This window comes from Delphinapterus leucas, chromosome 4 (genome assembly GCF_059928025.1).
Source record: "Delphinapterus leucas isolate spDelLeu-1000000601 "Yukka" chromosome 4, BTC_Dleu_Yukka2, whole genome shotgun sequence".
NCBI lineage: Eukaryota > Metazoa > Chordata > Mammalia > Artiodactyla > Monodontidae > Delphinapterus > Delphinapterus leucas.
The window spans coordinates 121,025,257-121,045,973 of NC_143132.1; positions in this window are offsets into that span (position 1 = coordinate 121,025,257).

The window sequence follows — 20,717 nt, forward strand, 5'->3', positions numbered from 1 at the left end:
CAATATCAGTCTATTTCTCCATAATATCACCCTTTTCCAATGCAGTGGCAATCACTGATTGATAATTATATACTGGGGCCAGAAACAGGTGTCTGTATCATCTTACTCAGTTTTCACTAACCGCACTAAGAAGTAGATGGTGTCACTCATTTGTGGGTAAGGAAATGAGGATGGCCAGAGGGGAAATGACGTGTCACAAAGTGCTGTAGATTTGCAAAAATGAAAAATCACTGTGAGCTGAGTAGACTGCGAAGGCTTTATGGTGAAAGAGAGATTAGATACTTGAAAGAAGGGTAGCGTTTAGATAGAATTAAAGTCATCAAAAACAGGGCTTCCAGTTGGGCAAAGAGGGGTAGGGTGTGAGTGTTTGACAGTGAGGATACCAGATGACAAGAGCGAAAGTCCACGATTAAGAGTTCGGAGAACATAAAGATGGAGAAGTTGGCTGGGCCATTAACATGGAGAGCCTGGAAGAAGAGTGTTTCAGGAGTTGTATCCTAAAGGAAATGGGAACAATTTTGTAGAAGTGACATTATGAAGGGTGTATTTGATTTTTTCTTTCCTTTTAAAATAGAATTTTTTTAAAAAAATTCTTTCTTGAGTATTTATCTTTAGCTATTTTTTTTTCCTTGAAAGGAATCATAACCTATCTAACCTAGAGTTCCCACTTTCTGAGAGATAGAAACCTTGAGAAATGGAAAGTGCTGAGAACTTGAACTCTGCTATTTCAGGGTAGAGCAGGACATACCATTCCTCCCTGTGAAGAAGACTTTCTGCCTTTTTGTAGTTGAGAAAACACTGGAGTCCTATGTGATTAGTAGAGCAGGACCTTTGGGTAAATCAAATGGCTTATGAGGGAAATGCTGGCTCCCTTACGCCCCCTGAATCACTCTCAAACTCAGCTCGGAACTCTCAGGAAGGATCAGCAGCAAGTTCCCATGGTTACTTTTTTCCCTTATATTTGGGCCTTTCTTGCTAATGTTCTTGAAGTAGGATTGCTGTGGGATTTTTGCCTGTTTTTCATTGGCATGCTTCCTCCCACTCTCTTTACTTTCCACAGGAGACGGGACCCAGGAAGGGCAGACCTGCCCACCACCTCCTCTTTATTAAAGAGGGACTCGGGGGCGTGTGATCTACATCTACTGTAGACCAAGAGTCCAGCCTCGGAGAGACAGAGGTTGGTCAGTATTTCTCAGGCTTCTCTTGCGATAAAGCCAAGTACCAAGGGAAGATTTCAAAGGGAGGTGTTTTAAATGCAGAAGGCCTGAGAGCAAACAGGAGCTGAGCATTTGTGCTCCTGAGGCCTGACGTCTCTGGAGGGGCTCCCAGCTGGCTTGGGCATCCAGAAATGTCAGTCCCTGTGCTTAGACTTATTCCTGCAAGGAGACACTGCGCTAACTAGGTACTATACGATTTATCATACAGACTGGGACATTTTTAAGAATAAAAGAGATCAACAAAAATAATTAAAGCAATATAGCTCTAAAAATATTTTTGAATGACAAATTATTGAATTTATAAGGTAGTGCTATTCAAAAACTATTTTCAAAAATAAAATTGCTTCCAAAAATAAAAATAGCATGTTCAGGGCTTCCCTGGTGGCACAGTGGTTGAGAGTCCGCCTGCCGATGCAGGGGACATGGGTTCGTGCCCCGGTCTGGGAAGATCCCACATGCCACGGAGCGACTGGGCCCGTGAGCCATGGCTGCTGAGCCTGCGCGTCCGGAGCCTGTGCTCCACAATGGGAGAGGCCACAACAGTGAGAGGGCCGCATACCAAAAAAATAAAATAAAATAAAACATGTTCATATGTATTAAAATAAAATAAAATAAAAAACTTTATAATGATTACTTGAACATAAAAAGTAACATAAGAAGAATTATTTTTGGTACACAGTAGCATATACTTTAAAGGTTTCTTAGATATGATCTGTCTCTAATAACACTTCATAAGTGTTTTTTTCCTGACGACTATATTCTTTTCCAATAGGGTCCTTTTATTTTTAATTTTTCACAAAATTTCCTGAAACCTTCAAATTTGCACTTTATAGTTAATTAATTTGAATTGTTAACACCTTTTTTTGTATAGTTACAATCTAAATTAAAAAATTAAAAATTTTAAGGTCTGCGTAATACCTGATAAGCTCAGAGCAAAATGAGTTTCGATTCTAATTTTATTTTATTTTTTTGCATTAAAATGTATAAATACTTAAATCAAAATATTTTCATAGGCACTCTTTTTTGCCTCTTTGACTATCAATTTTGCACCTTTGTTTGACAAATACTTTTCAAAGAAAAATATCATAAAAAATCCTCTATATTATGATTTTTTGAGTGTTTCAACAAATATACATGCTGCAAAAATATAGGCGTTTCAGTTTCATTCTTTTGTGGTATAGAATACAAATTTAGGCAATTAAAAATAAAAGGTTTACCAAACATTTCTTCGTATAAGTCAAAATAATCAAAAGCACAATTTTGGAATTTTAAAATTAAATCTTGTAAACCACTTAAACTCTCATTGTTTATTTTGTTCAGTTCCTCCCTTGCTTTTATATGGCTTAATTTCACTATCTTCCTGTTTGCAAACTTTAGTTTCAATAATTGCAATTTGCCAAAATGTAAAAGGTGAAGTTTTGGGGAACTCCACTTATTGAATACTTTGAATAAACATTTCCAACTGATTTTGTACAAAATGCAGCAAAATTTAAATAACATACTTACAAAAAATGTTCAGTGCCATTACAGGACACTTATGTTGAGTTAGAAATTTGTTCTTGAAAGATTCAAATGTTTTTAAAATCTGATTAATATTGGACAGCAAAAAGTGAATTTATACAATGCCATACCCAAGTATTTTCTTGCTTCAACAACAGCATTGTCATGAAAATTATGTAATTCAGTTATTTTATCTGTATATTTATAAAAATATTTGTAAATGTTGATAACACAGCTTCTATTACAATTGGTAGAGTATCACAGCCTGTTTGAACACAATTATGAATTATGTGCATGGCAATCGTTTCCAGTACTTTTTTGTTCCATAGCTTTAATTTAGTAAGAGCAGTTTTTTCCCATAATTCTGCACACCACCAAAGTTTGTAAACATATTACGGCTGCAAAAACAAATAATTTAATCCTTAGTGTTGAACTTTGTAACTGAATTTACAATAGCATTCACAATTCAGGTGTTTTGCTTTCAACAAAATAAAATCCTAAAAGTTTTACTCTGATTCCAAGAAAAAAATTTTGAAGGGCTTCAACTGTTGTTATAATTCACTGGATTTTTCATGACACCAGATGACAGAGATATAAAATTGGCATCATTTAGTAGTTTGGCAAGTTCTTCTTATGTTAATGGAGTCAAAACATTATTGGCTATCACTTTACAAGTGTATGTACATGAAGGAGCTTGGAATTAAAACAGGACAAAAGTAAAATAGAAAAATGTCATTGGAGCTACATCAAAAGGCATGATTCAAGAGGGGTTGTACAAATATACCTTCTGAAGCTGCACCCGCTCAACTCTTGTATTCAATCCCAATCTTCTTAATTGAACTGTTAACTTTTGAAGTAGACTCTGGTGTTTTTCAGAAGATTGGTAGCTCCTCATTTTCAAGTGGTCAGTGATTTCACTGTGGGTCCCATTGTGGGTCATAATGTATACATTTTGTTCAAGTTTTGCTTTCATAATTAACTTTCTTGAAAAGTGGAAGTTCTGTGCTTAAGTTTTCATTAAACTCATACTTTCATTTCCTTGAGGTCATTGCTCTTGAAAGGGTTTATTGAAAAATCAAAAAATATTGTCAAACAATAAAATAAATATTTGTGGCTTTACACCATTCAAAAATGGCAAAACCACCATAGCTTCAGGCTACACAGTGAGCTCTACGGTAGGACGGGTCGTGTTTTATTTCCTGGACATATATATATATTTACCTAACCCATAACTCTACATGTTTTCCATTGACCTGGTGCTTGGTGACTTTGTGCATTTCAGAGAATGTCACAAGCTGATACAACAAGTGGCTGGCGGGGTCAGCCCCATGGACTATTTCTCTCACCACGACCTGAAACCAAAAGTAGTTATTTGTCTCTAGTAGCTCATGACTGAGGGCACCTCATTTTATCGGGGAGGGACCTGCATGATGGCAAGGAAGTATTAGCTATATTGCTTCTGGAAAGAGCTGGGAAAAGAAGAATGGGATATTGCTGGTTTCTTTCAGATTTTCCATACGTTAAAGTGAAAAAACGTTGCGCCATCATCTCACATACTATTCAATGAGACTGTGGCAGAAGCTGGTAGTATAAAGTGGCTGTCTACCCAACCCGTTCTGGCTTGTTTTGACACAACTCTTAATAAAAACACTTCTGGGACAAGTGTTACACCAAAAAGATGCTGAGAACATAGGTGTAACCTGGGACTCTTCTGAGCAAACTGAGAAATACCATCACCCTGCCCTGACCAGTTTTCTTCTGGTCGCATTTGGCTCCAGGACACTATCTGCTTCCTGACCATGTCTTTATTCTTAAAGTAAAATAATTCACTGATACTGAGTTTATTCAGCTTCTGGAACTGGACCTTTAATAAAGCATATTACAAACATTGTGCTTGGCCTCATGCTATGAAAAAAATCCCGGTTCTGGTCTGGGCCACAGGGCTTGTGGAAGAGGGTCCCCCACCCCTATCTCTTCAGCCTCGTCTTGTTCCATTTCTCCTACTTCATGATGCTCTGCTGAGCTTGTCTCAGTTCAGTTCTTCAGACACGCCAAGTCTTATCTGTCCTCATAGCCCTTGGAGGCTGCTCCCTCTGCTAGGAATGCCCTTCCTCCCATTCTCCCAAGCTCCATCTCTTCCTGGGGATGATCTCAGCTCAAGCTTCATTTCCTTAGAGAGTTCCTCCCTGGCTGCTTACCTAGGGGAGGTTTCCCTTGGTTTTTCTCAATCTCAGCCCATATTTGTTTCCTTCATAGAACTTATTGCTTTTTGTTGTAAATAGTTTTTTTTTTTTTGCGGTACGCGGGCTTCTCACTGTTGTGGCCTCTCCCGTTGCGGAGCACAGGCTCCTGACGCGCAGGCCCAGCGGCCATGGCTCACGGGCCCAGCCGCTCCAGGGCATGTGGGATCCTCCCGGACCGGGGCACGAAGCCGTGTCCCCTGCATCGGCAGGCGGACTCTCAACCACTGCGCCACCAGGGAAGCCCAATAGTTTATTTTTTGGCTTATTCATTATATTAAAAAAATAACAGTCCCTACCATGAGAATGTAAGACCCTTTTCATCCTCATATCCCCAGAACTGAAAAGGGTAGCTGGCACCAAGCACAAATAAATATTTGTTGAATGAATGAATAACATACATTAATATTTTGATTAAGGTGCCAAATACATATCAAAAGATTTATAAACAGTTGGGTCAAATTTAGTGTATATGAAAATGTTGATTATAATACCAAGTTTCTAAAAAATGTCTTATTTTAATAATGATTTCTATTTTACATTTAGTAAGTTATTCCCAAGGGCACCACCCTGCTCATTACAGAAGCACTTCCCAGATCCTTTAAGTCTGCAAAAAAAAACAAAGGGCAGCTGCCCAGGTCCACTTGCTGAGATGGTGCTGTGAGCGCCGGCATCCCTCCAAGCACATGGGGCTTAGACACTGTGGGGAACTGGGAATTTAAGCCAAGAGCTTCATTTCAGCTATTTACCTTTATAAACCTACCCTTGTATGGAACTGTGGTTTTTGAACAGATGGTTGAAATGGCTTTGTTAAATGCAAGAGTTTGTTATGTTGCTTTCGTAAGCTACAAACCATTGATAACTTTCTTTGCATTATTTGATAAACATGCTCCATGCTTCCCTGCATTTCTGTTCTGCAAATGTTCTGATTTCTGAAAAAACTTTACTCCATTAGACAGTCTGTAAAACAAAATGAACATCTCCTCATATTTTAACGTTTAAAAAGATAACCCCTTGAGTTTGGTTTTAAAGCATGCTCATTCTTTTAGCTCCAATTAATGTCATAATCATGAGCAAACAATTTGTGAAATAGTTTTAATATGCACATTTTTAAAGTTATTCATTGGTAATAAAAGGCTGCTTTATAATTACATATTCCATGTGTGATTTTGGCTAAGGGAGATACCTGAGGTTGTGAGAAATTAGAGAGAACTATGTTAACTGTCCATGAATAAGGGAAAGGAACTAGTACCTCAAGTCACACACAAAAACCAGTCTCATTACTCTAGTCTCTTTACGTTTTCAACTCTCAACAATAACTGCATGGCTGAATATCTAACATTAAAGCATTAATCGGATAAATTATATTATATCTATGCTCCGGAGTGCAATAAGGCATTAAACATCATGTTGTAGAAGAATATTAAATGATACAATAAGTTGTGATATAAGTGAAAAAAGTAGGAGATATAAGCATATGTATAACATGATACCATTTTTTAACTATAAAAAGGCAGAGAAATATTCATGCAGAGAAAAAAAGACTACATGGTAATATCAATACACGAAAATATTAATGATGATTTTCCCTGAGTGGTGGGAATAGGAATGATCCTTCCTCCCTCCCCCCTTCCCTCCTCCCTCCCCCCTTCCCTCCTCCCTCCCCCCTTCCCTCCTCCCTCCCCCCTTCCCTCCTCCCTCCCTCCCACCCTCCCTCCCTCCCTCCCACCCTCCCTCCTTCCCAGAAAAAAAAGAAAAAAAAAAGATTAATGAAGAAAAGAAAGTAGGATAGGGAACACTTAGAATGAGCAAACAGTTAATTTTCATTTAAAAATATACATAAACATAGTTTAAAAAATTGAAAAAGTGCCAGAAGTGATATGAGAAGGAGAAATAAATACACATTCCACTCACACCTCTCTGTCTTTCAATTTTCTTTCCCAGAGACCACCTCTGTTAACACGTTTTTGTATTTAACTATATAATTTGTGTGAATAAATATACATGTGCATTTGTGTGTATATATAATTCCTTCTCTTTTTTACACAAATGCTAGCATAATAAATCATTTCGCACATTTTTTTTTTTTTTTTTTTTTATGGTACGCGGGCCTCTTACTGTTGTGGCCTCTCCCGTTGCGGAGCGCAGGCTCCTGACGCGCAGGATCAGCGGCCATGGCTCAGGTGCCCAGCCGCTCCGCGACATGTGGGATCTTCCCAGACCGAGGCACGAACCCGTATCCCCTGCATTGGCAGGCGGACTCTCAACCACTGCGCCACGAGGGCAGCCCTCATTTTGCACCTTTTAAAACACTTATCACGAAGATTTTCCATATACATCACTGTGTAGACTATCTTCATTACTCTGTACAGTTGCTTAGTGTTCCATTTCTGAATGTGCTGTGATTTATGAGCCTCCCCCTAGTGATGACTATTTAGGTTGCTTCCAATCTTTGCTACTACTAACATTTTTGTAACGAGCATACCTCAACATATATTTGTGTGCTCATGTGAGTATATTTGTGGGTCAAATGCTTAGAACTGGTGAATCAAAGGGCATGTACACTTAAACTCTGAAATGTTCCAGTTTATAACCCACCAAAACATATGTGAGGACCTCTTTCCCCAGAAGCTCATCCATACTTTGAATATATGCCAATCTGTAGGTTAAGTGATCCTGTGGTTTTAATTAATTTTTCTTATTGTAAACTAATGATAAGAGTCTAGCTGAAATTTATTTATTTATTTTTGGCTGCGTTGGGTCTTCGTTGATGCACATGGGCTTTCTCTAGTTGCGGCGAGCAGGGGCTACTCTTTGTTGCAGTGTGCGGGCTTCTCACTGCAGTGGCTTCTCTTGTTGCAGAGCACGGGCTCTAGGCATGTGGGCTTCAGTAGTTGTGACACATGGGCTTCAGTAGTTGTGGCTCGTGGGCTCTAGAGCACAGGTCCAGTAGTTGTGGTGCACAGGCTTAGTTGCTCCGCAGCATGTGGGATGTTCCCAGACCAGGGCTCAAACCAGTGTCCCCTGCATTGGCAGGCAGACTCCTAACCACTGAGCCACCAGGGAAGTCCCTAGCTGTAATGTTTTAAAAGATATTTAGGTTATTGTTTTCAAGTCCTCACAGTAAAGGAAGTTATTACAGTGATGAGGTTTTGGGCCTGGGTAAATGAATAACCAGTGTGTGGATAACAGCTGAGTTAGGGGTGGCAGACACAAAGGCTGGGTACTGTTCTCCCTTTTCATGTTAACAATCCATTATGTTTTGTTTTGTTTCTGAGCATGGACGGACCCTCAGAATCCTTCTAGACAAAACTTTAGGATGTGCTATCACTCAGTCAGAACTGACACATTAGCTTATATTCTTTGCCCTACTTGTTTTAGATAGTTTATAACTAAATAAAGTAAAGGGACAAACCCCTGAGCATTGGTATCCCACATGACAACCAATTTAAAAAAGAGAATTCCTCTGCCATGAATCTCTGTAGGATTCACACAGTGTCATACAGCCAGTTTGACTGTCTTTTCTTTTTTTTATTTTTTCACAGAATTATTGGAGATATAGCAAGCCCCAATAACGGGCAGCGACAGCTGGCTTGCTAATGCACCTTTCATCGGCTGTTTTCTTTCCTGACTTTACTCTCCTCCTCTTTGAATACTCCCTTCACCTTCCAAATAAGCTACTTGCATCCAAATCCCCGTTTCAGGTCTCTTCTGGGAACCCAAACTTAAGACACAAACTATCTTATTTAATTTTCATAATGCTCTGCGAGGTTGGTGTCAAAACTCCATTTTATAGGCAAGAAAACTGAGCTAAGTAACTGAGTCAAGATAGGGAATGGCAGCAAATATTCTTATTTAGGTAGATATTTGGGTTTTTTGGTGTTTTGTTTTTAATCCCTTGTAGTTCTTGCTAGGAGTAAAAACAGGCATCTAACTTGAGAGGGTGCAAACCTGGGGGCCAGGTTGACTGGAAAGCAAGGTCTGATACCAGTTGCTGGGGGGCAAACACATAAATCATGTAGGGGCATCACCCTTTCCCAGGGTCTCAGCCTCCTGCTTTCACATTCCCTCCTGTTTTATCTTTTCATCATGACCTTCACAAATGTACCATTGAAGTAATTCCTTAAAGACATTAAACCTTTTAAGATGTGCAACTTTTGTTTTAAAAAATGTGCAACTTTGGGAAACTCCATGCAGGGGGCAGATACAGACCCCCTCCCACACGCATACATCTAATCCCCCTCCAAATAAAATGCCCACAACTCTCCTGCTGACTGGCTCGTGCCTTTTCAGTTCCTCTGGGTGACCTGCCATCTACCTTCTCCCATCACACAGGGTTTTGAAAACTGGGAAAAGAGATGTATCAGCTGAATAATGGGGACCCAGAGCAAAGCATAGAGAAGCAAACTTGGCTCCAATATATTTTCCCTTCTTCCTCCTTACACATCCAAGGAACTTCTCTGAAAATCTTGCCATGGGTGAATGTAGGAGTTTGCTGGGCAGATTCTGTGGAGATGTCTCACCAGCCTCTTACACGCTCCCCTCTGAATCCAACCTCAAGCCCACATTACACAGAGCAGAGTAACTTCTTCAGACACAGTCAATAGATATTAGAAATAGTATTTTATTACTTTTTTATGATAATTCAAATTTCATGACTTTTATAATCTGTTCTTCTTAAGAGCCCCAGAACATTGGACGTATCTAAATATGGAGATACTAAGATTCCCTCGCAGCCCTTTCCCCACCATCAAATTACATTGGAGGAAATATTCATTAAAAAAAGTGTCAGAGACCTTGGGAAACTGAACAACTTTCTACAATTTCTTAAGTGTTAAATGATTCAAATATTTTGGAATGATAAACTAATTTGGGGATAATCCCACCATCATAATAAAATGGATTTAAATAATCTGAACGTGTATTAGGTTTCCATGCACTTAGGCCTTTGTTATCCAATATTATTCTACTATGTCTCAAAAACATTATAAATATACACACACACACATAAAACACATACATTATATGTATATATATATATATATATATATATATATATAAATCTTAAAGGAAATACCTCTGAGATCAAAGAATTACAGACATGACCATATAAAATGATTTAGATATTGTCATTATTGTAGGTTGTCCAAGAATATTCAAGTGTAGGAAATGGTGTTGTGTACTAAAGACTATAGCTAGATCTTCAGCAAGTTCTTAATTTTAAATTTTATGGAAAAGTCAAAGGAAAAGGACAAATAAAATCATTAGTACATTGAGAAGATGTCAAGGGAGGAAAGCTAGTTGATTAATCCTTCAGAGTCTTCCAGATATGTGTATTCATCTGTGGGGTCCCAGGATGAGCCCATTGATGAACTTAAGTATTTCTTTTCTTTTTTATTGGAGTATAATTGCTTTACAATGTTGTGTTAGTTCTGCTTGACGGTGTGTTTGAATTTTCAAAAACTCAGTCATTTTTATGTTAGGGGAAATCGGAGTCTTACAGAACTGCCTTGTACTAACCAAATTTACAAGAGCCTCATTGATAACCAGGTTGCTGATTAAGTAATTTGAAGTAGAAAAAAAATAGAGCTATTAAGGGGTCTGGAATATTTATGTTCTCAGGTCAATATTTTCTCTCACTTGTGGAAAGGTCTGCCTCGGAAGTTGAGTACTATGGAAAGATGCTTGGTAAAAACAAAGTCAGAATAAAGGAAGCTGGATCACCTTAATGAGAACTGTCATTATAAAGAATCAACTGAAGCTGAAATGATTTGGATAAAATGTCTGTATTTTTTTTCAGAGGCTCAGACTGTATATTCTCAGTGAAATTTTAAAACTTGTCTTTTTGATACATTCTGGTGATAATGCTCAAGTCTCCACAGAAAAATTCACCTCTAAAATATGTTTTAAAGGCCTTTTGTCACTGATTCATTTTCTAGAGCCAACTATTTCGGTGTGAATTTTGGTGTGGCTTAACTCATTTCTTTTACAGCAAAGTCCTATCAGTACAATTAAGAGAGGTTTCCCTCATAATATTTTTCTATCAGTTTCCACTTCTTTCTTTAAACACTGTTATCTACTTCCCCTGCCAATGACCTTTACCTTTATGGCATTGGGATCATTATGCCACAAACTGGATGCTTTGGAAATGTTGAAATATTGCAATAATGCAATTGCAATGTGTTAGCTCCATGTTGCCGGCACTTATCACTTTAACACTTCAGTAGCAAACATGTTGGGACCCAAAGGATAGGATTTCTGCTTTGTGGACCCCCCCACCAATTTTCTTGATTATGAGAATCAAGTTAAGGAGCAATACTGAACAAACTGTACTTCCCACATTTTCTGTGGACAGAATTTAAGAGTTCAGTGTCATGGTTGAATCTATTAGCACTATTAGATTTATCAGGAAAAAGATAGCATGTTCTTTCTTTTTTTTTGCAGTACACGGGCCTCTCACTGTTGTGGCCTCTCCCGTTGCGGAGCACAGGCTCCGGACGCGCAGGCTCAGCGGCCATGGCTCACGGGCCCAGCCGCTCCGCGGCATGTGGGATTTTCCCAGACCGGGGCACGAACCCGTGTCCCCTGCATCGGCAGGCGGACCCTCAACCACTGTGCTAGCAGGGAAGCCCCAGCATGTTGTTTCTTTTAATCTTCATATCTTTAGCATCTATCACAGTGTCTGGTGGAGAAGAGGTGTCAGGAGACAATTCTCCATAGATCTCTCACATTTCTACACATCTTCCATGTAGAGGCATTGAATGCCTCTCCTATGCAATATTTTTCAAGGATGTTGGTGCAGCAAACTGCCTTAGAAGAGGGAGGGAGTCTCCTTCAATAGCAATAAGCCGGCATGCTTACTGTTCAGTATAAAAGACCTGGTCTCCCTAAGCTCAGAGTTCTCTCAAATGCTGACACTGGCTACTCCTACAGCTCCAAGTGATAAAGTCCTTTGTCTCTGACCCAGGAATCTCACCACTTGTGTCAGCATCTATGAAACTGTGGCAAGCTAACTTGTGAACTTGAAAGTAGGGCAAAATCTCATACAGTTCCTAAGAGTAAGTGCTCAAAAAACAAACAAAAACAATGGCAACACAAGACAAACAAACAAAACTGTGTTGAATGAATGAATTAAAAAAATATTTAGGGGGCTTACCATTCTTCTGAATAATCAACAGTTAACCAGAGAAAGAGCCCAAGAACTTTTCTCTTTGTAGGGAGCGATTGCACAATACATTTTCATCAAAGTACCAGTGTGTGATAGTCAGCCTGTGTTTATTTTAGATATCAGTGTTGACTTTAAAATGTTGGCAGCAGTATGTTTGGACTTGGCTAAACATTGAGTTGTACGATGGGAACCGAATATTTATTTAAGCACTACCTAGTCATATAGGAACTCCAGACCTTCAATAGTTTTTACTTGCTTCTGCATCAGTGACCCTAATGGATGAGGCCATAGTTTTGGTACACCGAACTGAAATTTTATTCTCTCTTTCTAGAAATAACAATTATTTACCTTTAGAATGACGCTTTCATTTGGAACACAAAATACCGACTTAGGTGTTTATTTTTCCATCTGCTTCAGAGGTGGATTTGTTTTTCTCTCCATTTTAGAATGCCTGACAAATCTGAGGTTGGAAGCCCTTTACGAAGAGGAAGTGACCTAGTCTTTCCATGTGGCAGATGGCCAAGCTGCCACCTGTTCCCCTCCTGTTAATCATGATTCCAAGAGCCTGAGGAGAGTGCTGGTGCCAGGCAGCTGGGGATCCGGGGAGAAAAAACGTTTTCCAAAGATAGACAAGTAATTTAAGGTCAATCATCATTCATAACTATCTTAGAAACGGTATGGCATGTCAGGAGGGAAAAAGTGCTAGGATCCATGCCACATTTTCTGTGATCCTGAGCAAGTCATCTGAGCTCTCTGGGTCTTAGTTTTCCCAGTTGTAAAATGGTAACAATACCTGCTCTGCCTGTACTAACACTGTTTCGTGCATCAAATGAAATAGCTCAAGTCTAGTTAATAAATGTAATAATCATACAGCCTTTTTCTTGACATTTTGGTTATGAATTTAGAAGGGCTTTGAAGGCCATAAAGTTCTACAGAAATGGAGGTATTATTAGTAAGGACTGTATCTACTGCATTCCTTTTGAGTTTTTACTTCGCTTTTTTTAATCAAGCAAATACAGTTGCGAATACCATGCACATGTGATTGAAAGTTTTAGATCATGGCCAAACCGACTTGTTTTTCTGGACTCTTTTTATGTGACAAGCTGGATCAAAGCAATCAAAACCGAAACAGAATCAAATCAGCATTTGATAAAGATATAGAAGTTATGATTTCTTTCTTATTCATTAGATGTTCTTAAAGGATTTAAAACTTGGTCAACTACCCTTGACCCAGTTTGCCCCAGTAAGACCCTGAATGGGATATAGAATGCTATCTAACAGCTTGTTGATTTCTGTCGTGAATCAGCTTCCTGGGTGGTGCAGAAATACATTTTATTTTTTGATGTGGACCATTTTTAAAGTCTTTAGTGAATTTGTTACGATATTGCTTCTGTTTTATGTTTTGGCTTTTTGGCTCCTGACCAGAGATCAGACCCTCACCCCTGCATTGGAAGGAGAAGTCTTAACCACTGGACCACCAGGGAAGTCCCAGAAAGATTTTTCTTGATTCTTGGAGAAGAGGAACCGATTACATAGGGAGCTGGTCTTTGTGGTAGCAAGTCACTATTGCTATAATCAAAAGTTGTATGTTTTGACATGGAATGGGAGAAAAGAGTTACTATTCATATTTTAGATTGTCATGGAAATATGGAATTCATAAATATCAATATATATCCATAGAGATATTCATAGAAGTGACAGAAGGGATCAATATTCCTTTTTTATAACCTAAATAACATGCAGAAACTAATACATTTCATTGGGATTTTAGCAAACACTCCTAAATGTGCTGTATTTGTCCTAATATAAAAATTTAATGATACTGAGGAAAATAGAGATGAAACAACCTGCAGAAGAGCATTTTTTAAACTTCTTCAAATTTCATCTCTAGGATCATCTGTAAAATGGGTTAATGCCATTTTACGTGTTGCCTTAATAAACTGTAATCACAAGTTTCATGTTCTTAGGAGATAATCCTTTTAATAATGCATCTATGGCTTGGCTATAAGGTAAAGTGGTGAATTATTTACGTAAAGATATATTATCTCAAATTGTGGTTCACTTGTAACTTGCTGTTGAAAGATATCTTTATAGTACTGAGGCTGCCATATGTGTTTCATGTACTAAAGATATGACGATTACCTAAAATACTCAGTAAATAACAGTATCTCCATTATGAATTTTAATTCTACTTTAAATATATACTATATGTTTCGGGCACAGGTCCCTCAAATTGATCACTTTGTTGATCGCTCAATGTGTTTTCAGAAAAAATAGCTATTCTAAGTTTTACCATAAAAGACCAGCACATATTTGAACAGATACAGCTGGTGGATATCGTCATTGGCAATCAGATCAGTCTAGGTGAAAAAGGTGCAGACAGAGCAAAAAAATCATGCTTTATGTGTTTTCCTGCCTAAAGTAATGTTCATTGTTATTATCTGTAAAATAATAGTGCCAATATTGCTAAAACAAATTTTAGGACAAGCTAGGGTGCATAGCAACCATCTCCCCAGATGAACCTGATAGAGTCTAAATTTTCACTAATTCACTTTATTTTCACTTATTTAACATGAATGTGGAATACCTTGTTTTTCCTTATGTACAGGTAAAGCTTCTAAATATCTTTATAATGGAAAAATACAAACATATACAATGGCAGAAAAAATAGTATAATTACACCCCACACGCCCATCATGCAACTTCAACAAATATTAACACATGGTCAATCTCACTCTTCTATACTTCATATCATTTCATCCAAAAATACTTCAGTGTGTTTCTCTAAAATATATGTACAAATCTTAAAAGAATAACTGCTCACATAAAATGGAATATGGTTTCTGTATTAGTGGCGTTTGGCAGAGTATAGGCTGAAGAGTTAGCCATGTGTACAGAGGCTTAACAAAATGCCCACAAATATTTGCACGTTTAAATATTTATTTCAAAACAGAAGAGCCACTGTATTCCCTGGTGGCTCTACAGTTCCAACTGGTTGGCACCTGCAAAGCCATTTCTAATATCTTTCATAACTATTTGTGGGTGAATGGATGAATACTTCGGTGGTTAAAGCAAACTTGGGAAACTTTATGTGTTCTTCTTGTGGGAGCTGGTGGAGCAGGATGGTTTTATCCAGCCACAAAGCAGCAGGGAAAGAAGCTCTGAGACACACCAGGTGCAGAGGAAACTCTCTACCTTTCTGACACTCTGTACCAGTCCCTAGCCAGGGACACTTCTTCCTTAATGTGCTGTTATTGACTTTAACTTTCTCTGGGGCCATGGTCTGTACACACAGTGAGAAAAAGACATATAGAGGAGACCCAGTCCTCTGTAAATATACAGTGGACTTCTGTAGTGTTTGCACAGCTCTTCAGAGCTTACAAATTTCATAGATGTTGCCACCTTTAAACTTCACCATAATGCTGCAAGGTAGCCATTATTGTGCCTGATTTATGGTGACTGAGCCAAGGATCAAAGTCAGGGGACTTACCAAGGTGGTGCAGGAGATGAAGCTGGGGCACAAGGGTTCTCTGGCAGGCGCATGTTTGTTTTACTCTACTGTGCTGTCTCTGGGCTAAAGCTTTTTTTTTAAATAAATTTTAAAACTGTAAAGGATTAGGGAAGGTGTATGGAATGAGTTTACAGTGTTTAACAGGTTGAATACAGAGTTTAGGCATACAGGCTTTAAAAGAACAACGCAAGAGTAGACATTCCTCTTCCTTATCCCATCTCCTGAGGGAATGAATATGCCTCTTGCCTTCTCCTGGGGAGCTGGGTCTCATTAAGGTGCTCTCCACATTAACATTAGAAATGGAGTCAATGTATTGATCCCAGACCCCTGTAAAACAAGGGTCCTTTGTCTGGGTGCAGGGACAGAATTCAGTAGTCCATGGGATTGGATGAAGAAAACATTCCTTTAAAATTTTTTCCTGAGGAGGACCTTCAAGACGGCAGAGGAGTAAGATGTGGAGAACGCCTTCCTCCCCACAAATACATCAAAAATACATCTACATGTGGGACAACTCCTACAGAACACCTACTGAACGCTGGCAGAAGACCGTAGACTTCCCAAAAGGCAAGAAACTCCCCACGTACCTGGGTAGGGCAAAAGAGAAAAGGAAAAACAGAGACAAAAAATAGGGACGGGACCTGCACCAATAGGAGAGAGCTGTGAAGGAGGAAACGTTTCCACACACTAGGAAGCCCCTTCGTGGGCGGAGACTGCGGGTGGTGGAGGGGGGAAGCTTCTGAGCCATGGAGGAGAGCGCAGCAACAGGGGTGCGGAGGGCAAAGTGGGCAGATTCCCGCACAGAGGATCGGTGCCGACCAGCACTCACCAGCCTGAGAGGCTTGTCTGCTCACCCGCCGTGGCAGGCGGGGCTGGGAGCTGAGGCTTGGGCTTCGGAGGTCAGATCCCAGGGAGAAGACTGCGGTTGGCTGTGTGAACACAGCCTGAAGGGGGCTAGTGTGCCACGGCTAGCCGGGAGGGAGTCCGAGAAAAAGTCTGGAACTGCCTAAGAAGCAAGAGACCATTGTTTGGAGGTGCATGAGGAGAAGGGATTCAGAGCACCACCTAAATGACCTTTAGAGATGGGCGTGAGCCGTGGCTACCAGTGCGGACACCAGAGACGGGCATGAAATGCTAAGGCTGCTACTGCAGCCACCAAGACAGCTGTGTGCAAGCACAGGTCACTATCCACACCTCCCCCCCGGGTGTCTGTGCAGCCCACCACTGCCAGGGTCCCGTGATCCAGGGACAACTTCCCCGGGAGAACGCACGGCACGCCTCAGGCTTGTGCAACGTCATGCCGGCCTCTACCGCCACAAGCTCGCCCCGCATTCTTTACCCCTCCCTCCACCCAGCCTGAGTGAGCCAGAGCCCCCTAATCAGCACTCCTTTAATCCCCTCCTGTCTGAGCGAAGAACAGATGCCCTCAGGTGACCTACACACAGAGGCGGGGCCAAATCCGAAGCTGAACCCTAGGAGCTGTGCGAACAAAGAAGAGAAAGGGAAATCTCTCCCAGCAGCCTCAGGAGCAGCAGATTAAATCTCCACGATCAATTTGATGTACCTTGCACCTGTGGAATACCTGAATAGACAATGAGTCATCCCAAAATTGATGTGGTGGACTTTGGGAGCAACTGCAAACTTGCAGGTTGCTGTATGCAACTGACCTGTTTCTGATTTTTATGTTTATCTTAGTATAGTTTTTAGCACTAGTTATCATTGGTGGATTTGTTTATTGGTTTTGTTGCTCTCTTCTTTTTTAATTTTTTAATTATGTTTTAATTTTTTTATTTTAATAAATTTATTTTATTTATTTATTTATTTATTTATTCATTATTTTTTTTCTCCCTTTTCTTCTGAGCCATGTGGCTGACAGGGTCTTGGTGCTTCAGCCGGGTGTCACACCTGAGCCTCTGAGGCAGGAGAGCTGAGTTCATGACACTGGACCACCAGAGACCTCCCAGCCCCACATAATATCAATCGACAAGAACTCGCCCAGAGATCTCTGTCTCAACGCTAAGACCCAGCTCCACTCAACAACAAGCAAGCTCCACTTCTGGACACCCCATGCCAAACAACTAGGAAGACAGGAACACAATCCCACCCATTAGCAGAAAGGCTGCCTAAAATCATAATAAGTTCACAGACACCCAAGAGCACACCACCGGATGTGGTCCTGCCCACCAGAAAGACTAGATCCAGCCTCATCCACCAGAATGCAGGCACCAGTCCCCTCCACCAAGAAGCCTACACAAGCCACTGAACCAAACTTAACCACTGGGGGAAGACACCAAAAACAACAGGAGCTACAAACCTGCAGCCTGTGAAAAAGAGATCCCAAACACAGTAAGTTAAGCAAAATGACAAGACAGAGAAATGTACAGCAGATGAAGGAGCAAGTAAAAACCCACCAGACCAAAAAAATGAAGAGGAAGTAGGCAGTCTACCTGAAAAAGAACTCAGAGTAATGATAGTAAAGATGATAAAAAATCTTGGAACTAGAATGGAGAAAATACAAGAAACGTTAACAAGGACCTAGAAGAACTAAAGAGCAAACACACAATGATGAACAATACAATAAATGAAATTTAAAATTCTCTAGAAGGAATAAATAGCAGAATACAACTGTGGCAGAAGAACGAATAAGTGACCTGGAAGATAAAATAGTGGAAATAACTACTGCAGAACAGAATAAAGAAAAAAGAATGAAAAGACTTGAGGACAGTCTCAGGGACCTCTGGGACAACATTAAATGCACCAACATTCGAATTATAGGGGTCCCAGAAGAAGAAGAGATAAAGAAAAGGACTGAGAAAATATTTGAAGTGATTATAGTTGAAAACTTCCCTAACATGGGAAAGGAAATACTCAATCAAGTCTGGGAAGTGCAGAGAGTCCCATACAGGATAAATCCAAGGAAAAACATGCCAAGACACATATTAATCAAACTATCAAAAATTAAAGAAAAAATATTAAAAGCACAAGGGAAAAACAACAAATAACACACAAGGGAATCCCCATAAGGTTAACAGCTGATCTTTCAGCAGAAACTCTGCAAGCCAGAAGAGAGTGGCAGGACATATTTAAAGTGATGAAAGGGAAAAACCTACAACCAAGATTACTCTACCCAGCAAGGATCTCATTCAGATTCAATGGAGAAATTAAAACCTTTACAGACAATCAGAAGCTAAGAGAATTCAGCACCACCAAACCAGCTTTACAACAAATGCTAAAGGAACTTCTCTAGGCAGGAGACACAAGAGAAGGAAAAGACCTACAATAACAAACCCCAAACAATTAAGAAAATGGTAATAGGGACATACATATCGATAATTACCTTAAACGTGAATGGATTAAATGCTGCAACCAAAAGACACAGGCTGGCTGAATGGATACAAAAACAAGTCCCATGTATATGCTGTATATAAGAGACCCACTTCAGACCTAGGGACACATACAGACTGAAAGTGAGGGGATGGAAAAAGATATTCCATGCAAATGGAAATCAAAAGAAAGCTGGAGTAGCAATTCTCATATCAGACAAAATAGACTTTAAAATAAAGACTATTACAAGAGACAAAGAAGGACACTACAAAATGGTCAAAGGATCACTCCAAGAAGAAGATATAACAATTGTAAATATTTATGTACCCAACGATAGGAGCACCTCAGTACATAAGGCAAATTCTAACAGCCATAAAAGGGGAAATTGACAGTAAGAGAATCATAGTAGGGGACTTTAATACCCCACTTTCACCAACGGACAGATCATCCAAAATGAAAATAAATAAGAAAACACAAGCTTTAAATGACATATTAAAAAAGATAGACTTAATTGATATTTATAGGACATTCCATCCAAAAACAACAGAATACACTTTCTTCTCAAGTGCTCATGGGATATTCTCCAGGATAGATCATATCTTGGGTCACAAATCAAGCCTTGGTAAATTTAAGAAAATTGAAATGGTGTCAAGTACCTTTTCCAACCACAGTGCTATGAGACTAGATATCAATTACAGGAAAAAAAACTGTAAAAAACACAAACACATGTAGGTTAAACAATACGCTACTAAATAACCAAGAGATCACTGAAGAAATCAAAGAGGAAATCAAAAAATACCTAGAAACAGATGACAATGAAAACACGATGACCAAAACCTATGGGATGCAGCAAAAGCAGTTCTAAGAGGGAAGTTTATAGCAATATAATCCTACCTCAAGAAACAAGAAACATCTCAAGTCAACACCCTAACCTTACATCTAAAGCAATTAGAGAAAGGAGAACAAAAAACCCCCAAAGTTAGCAGAAAGAAAGAAATCATAATGATCAGAGCAGAAATAAATGAAAAAGAAATGAAGAAAATGATAGCAAAGATCAATAAAACTAAAAGCTGGTTCCTTGATAAGATAAACAAAATTGATACACCATTAGCCAGACTCATCAAGAAAAAAAGGGAGAAGACTCAAATCAATAGAATTAGAAATGAAAAAGGAGAAGTAACAACTGACACTGCAGAAATACAAAGGATCATGAGAGATTACTACAAGCAACTCTATGCCAATAAAATGGACAACCTGGAAGAAATGGACAAATTCTTAGAAAAGCACAACCTTCCGAGACTGAACCAGGAAGAAATAGAAAATATAAACAAAGCAATCACAAGCACTGAAATTGAAACGATAATTAAAAATCTTCCAACACACAAAAGCCCAGGACCAGATGGCTTCACAGGCAAATTCTATCAAACATTTAGAGAAGAGCTAACACCTATCCTTCTCAAACTCTCCCAAAATATAGCAGAGGGAGGAACACTCCCAAACTCATTCTACAAGGCCACCATCACCCTGATACCAAAACCAGACAAAGATGTCACAAAGAAAGAAAACTACAGGCCAATATCGTTGATGAACATAGATGCAAAAATCCTCAACAAAATACTAGCAAACAGAATCCAACAACACATTAAAAGGATCATACACCATGATCAAGTGGAATTTATCCCAGGAATGCAAGGATTATTCAATATACTCAAAGCAATCAATGTGATACACCATATTAACAAACTGAAGGAGAAAAACCA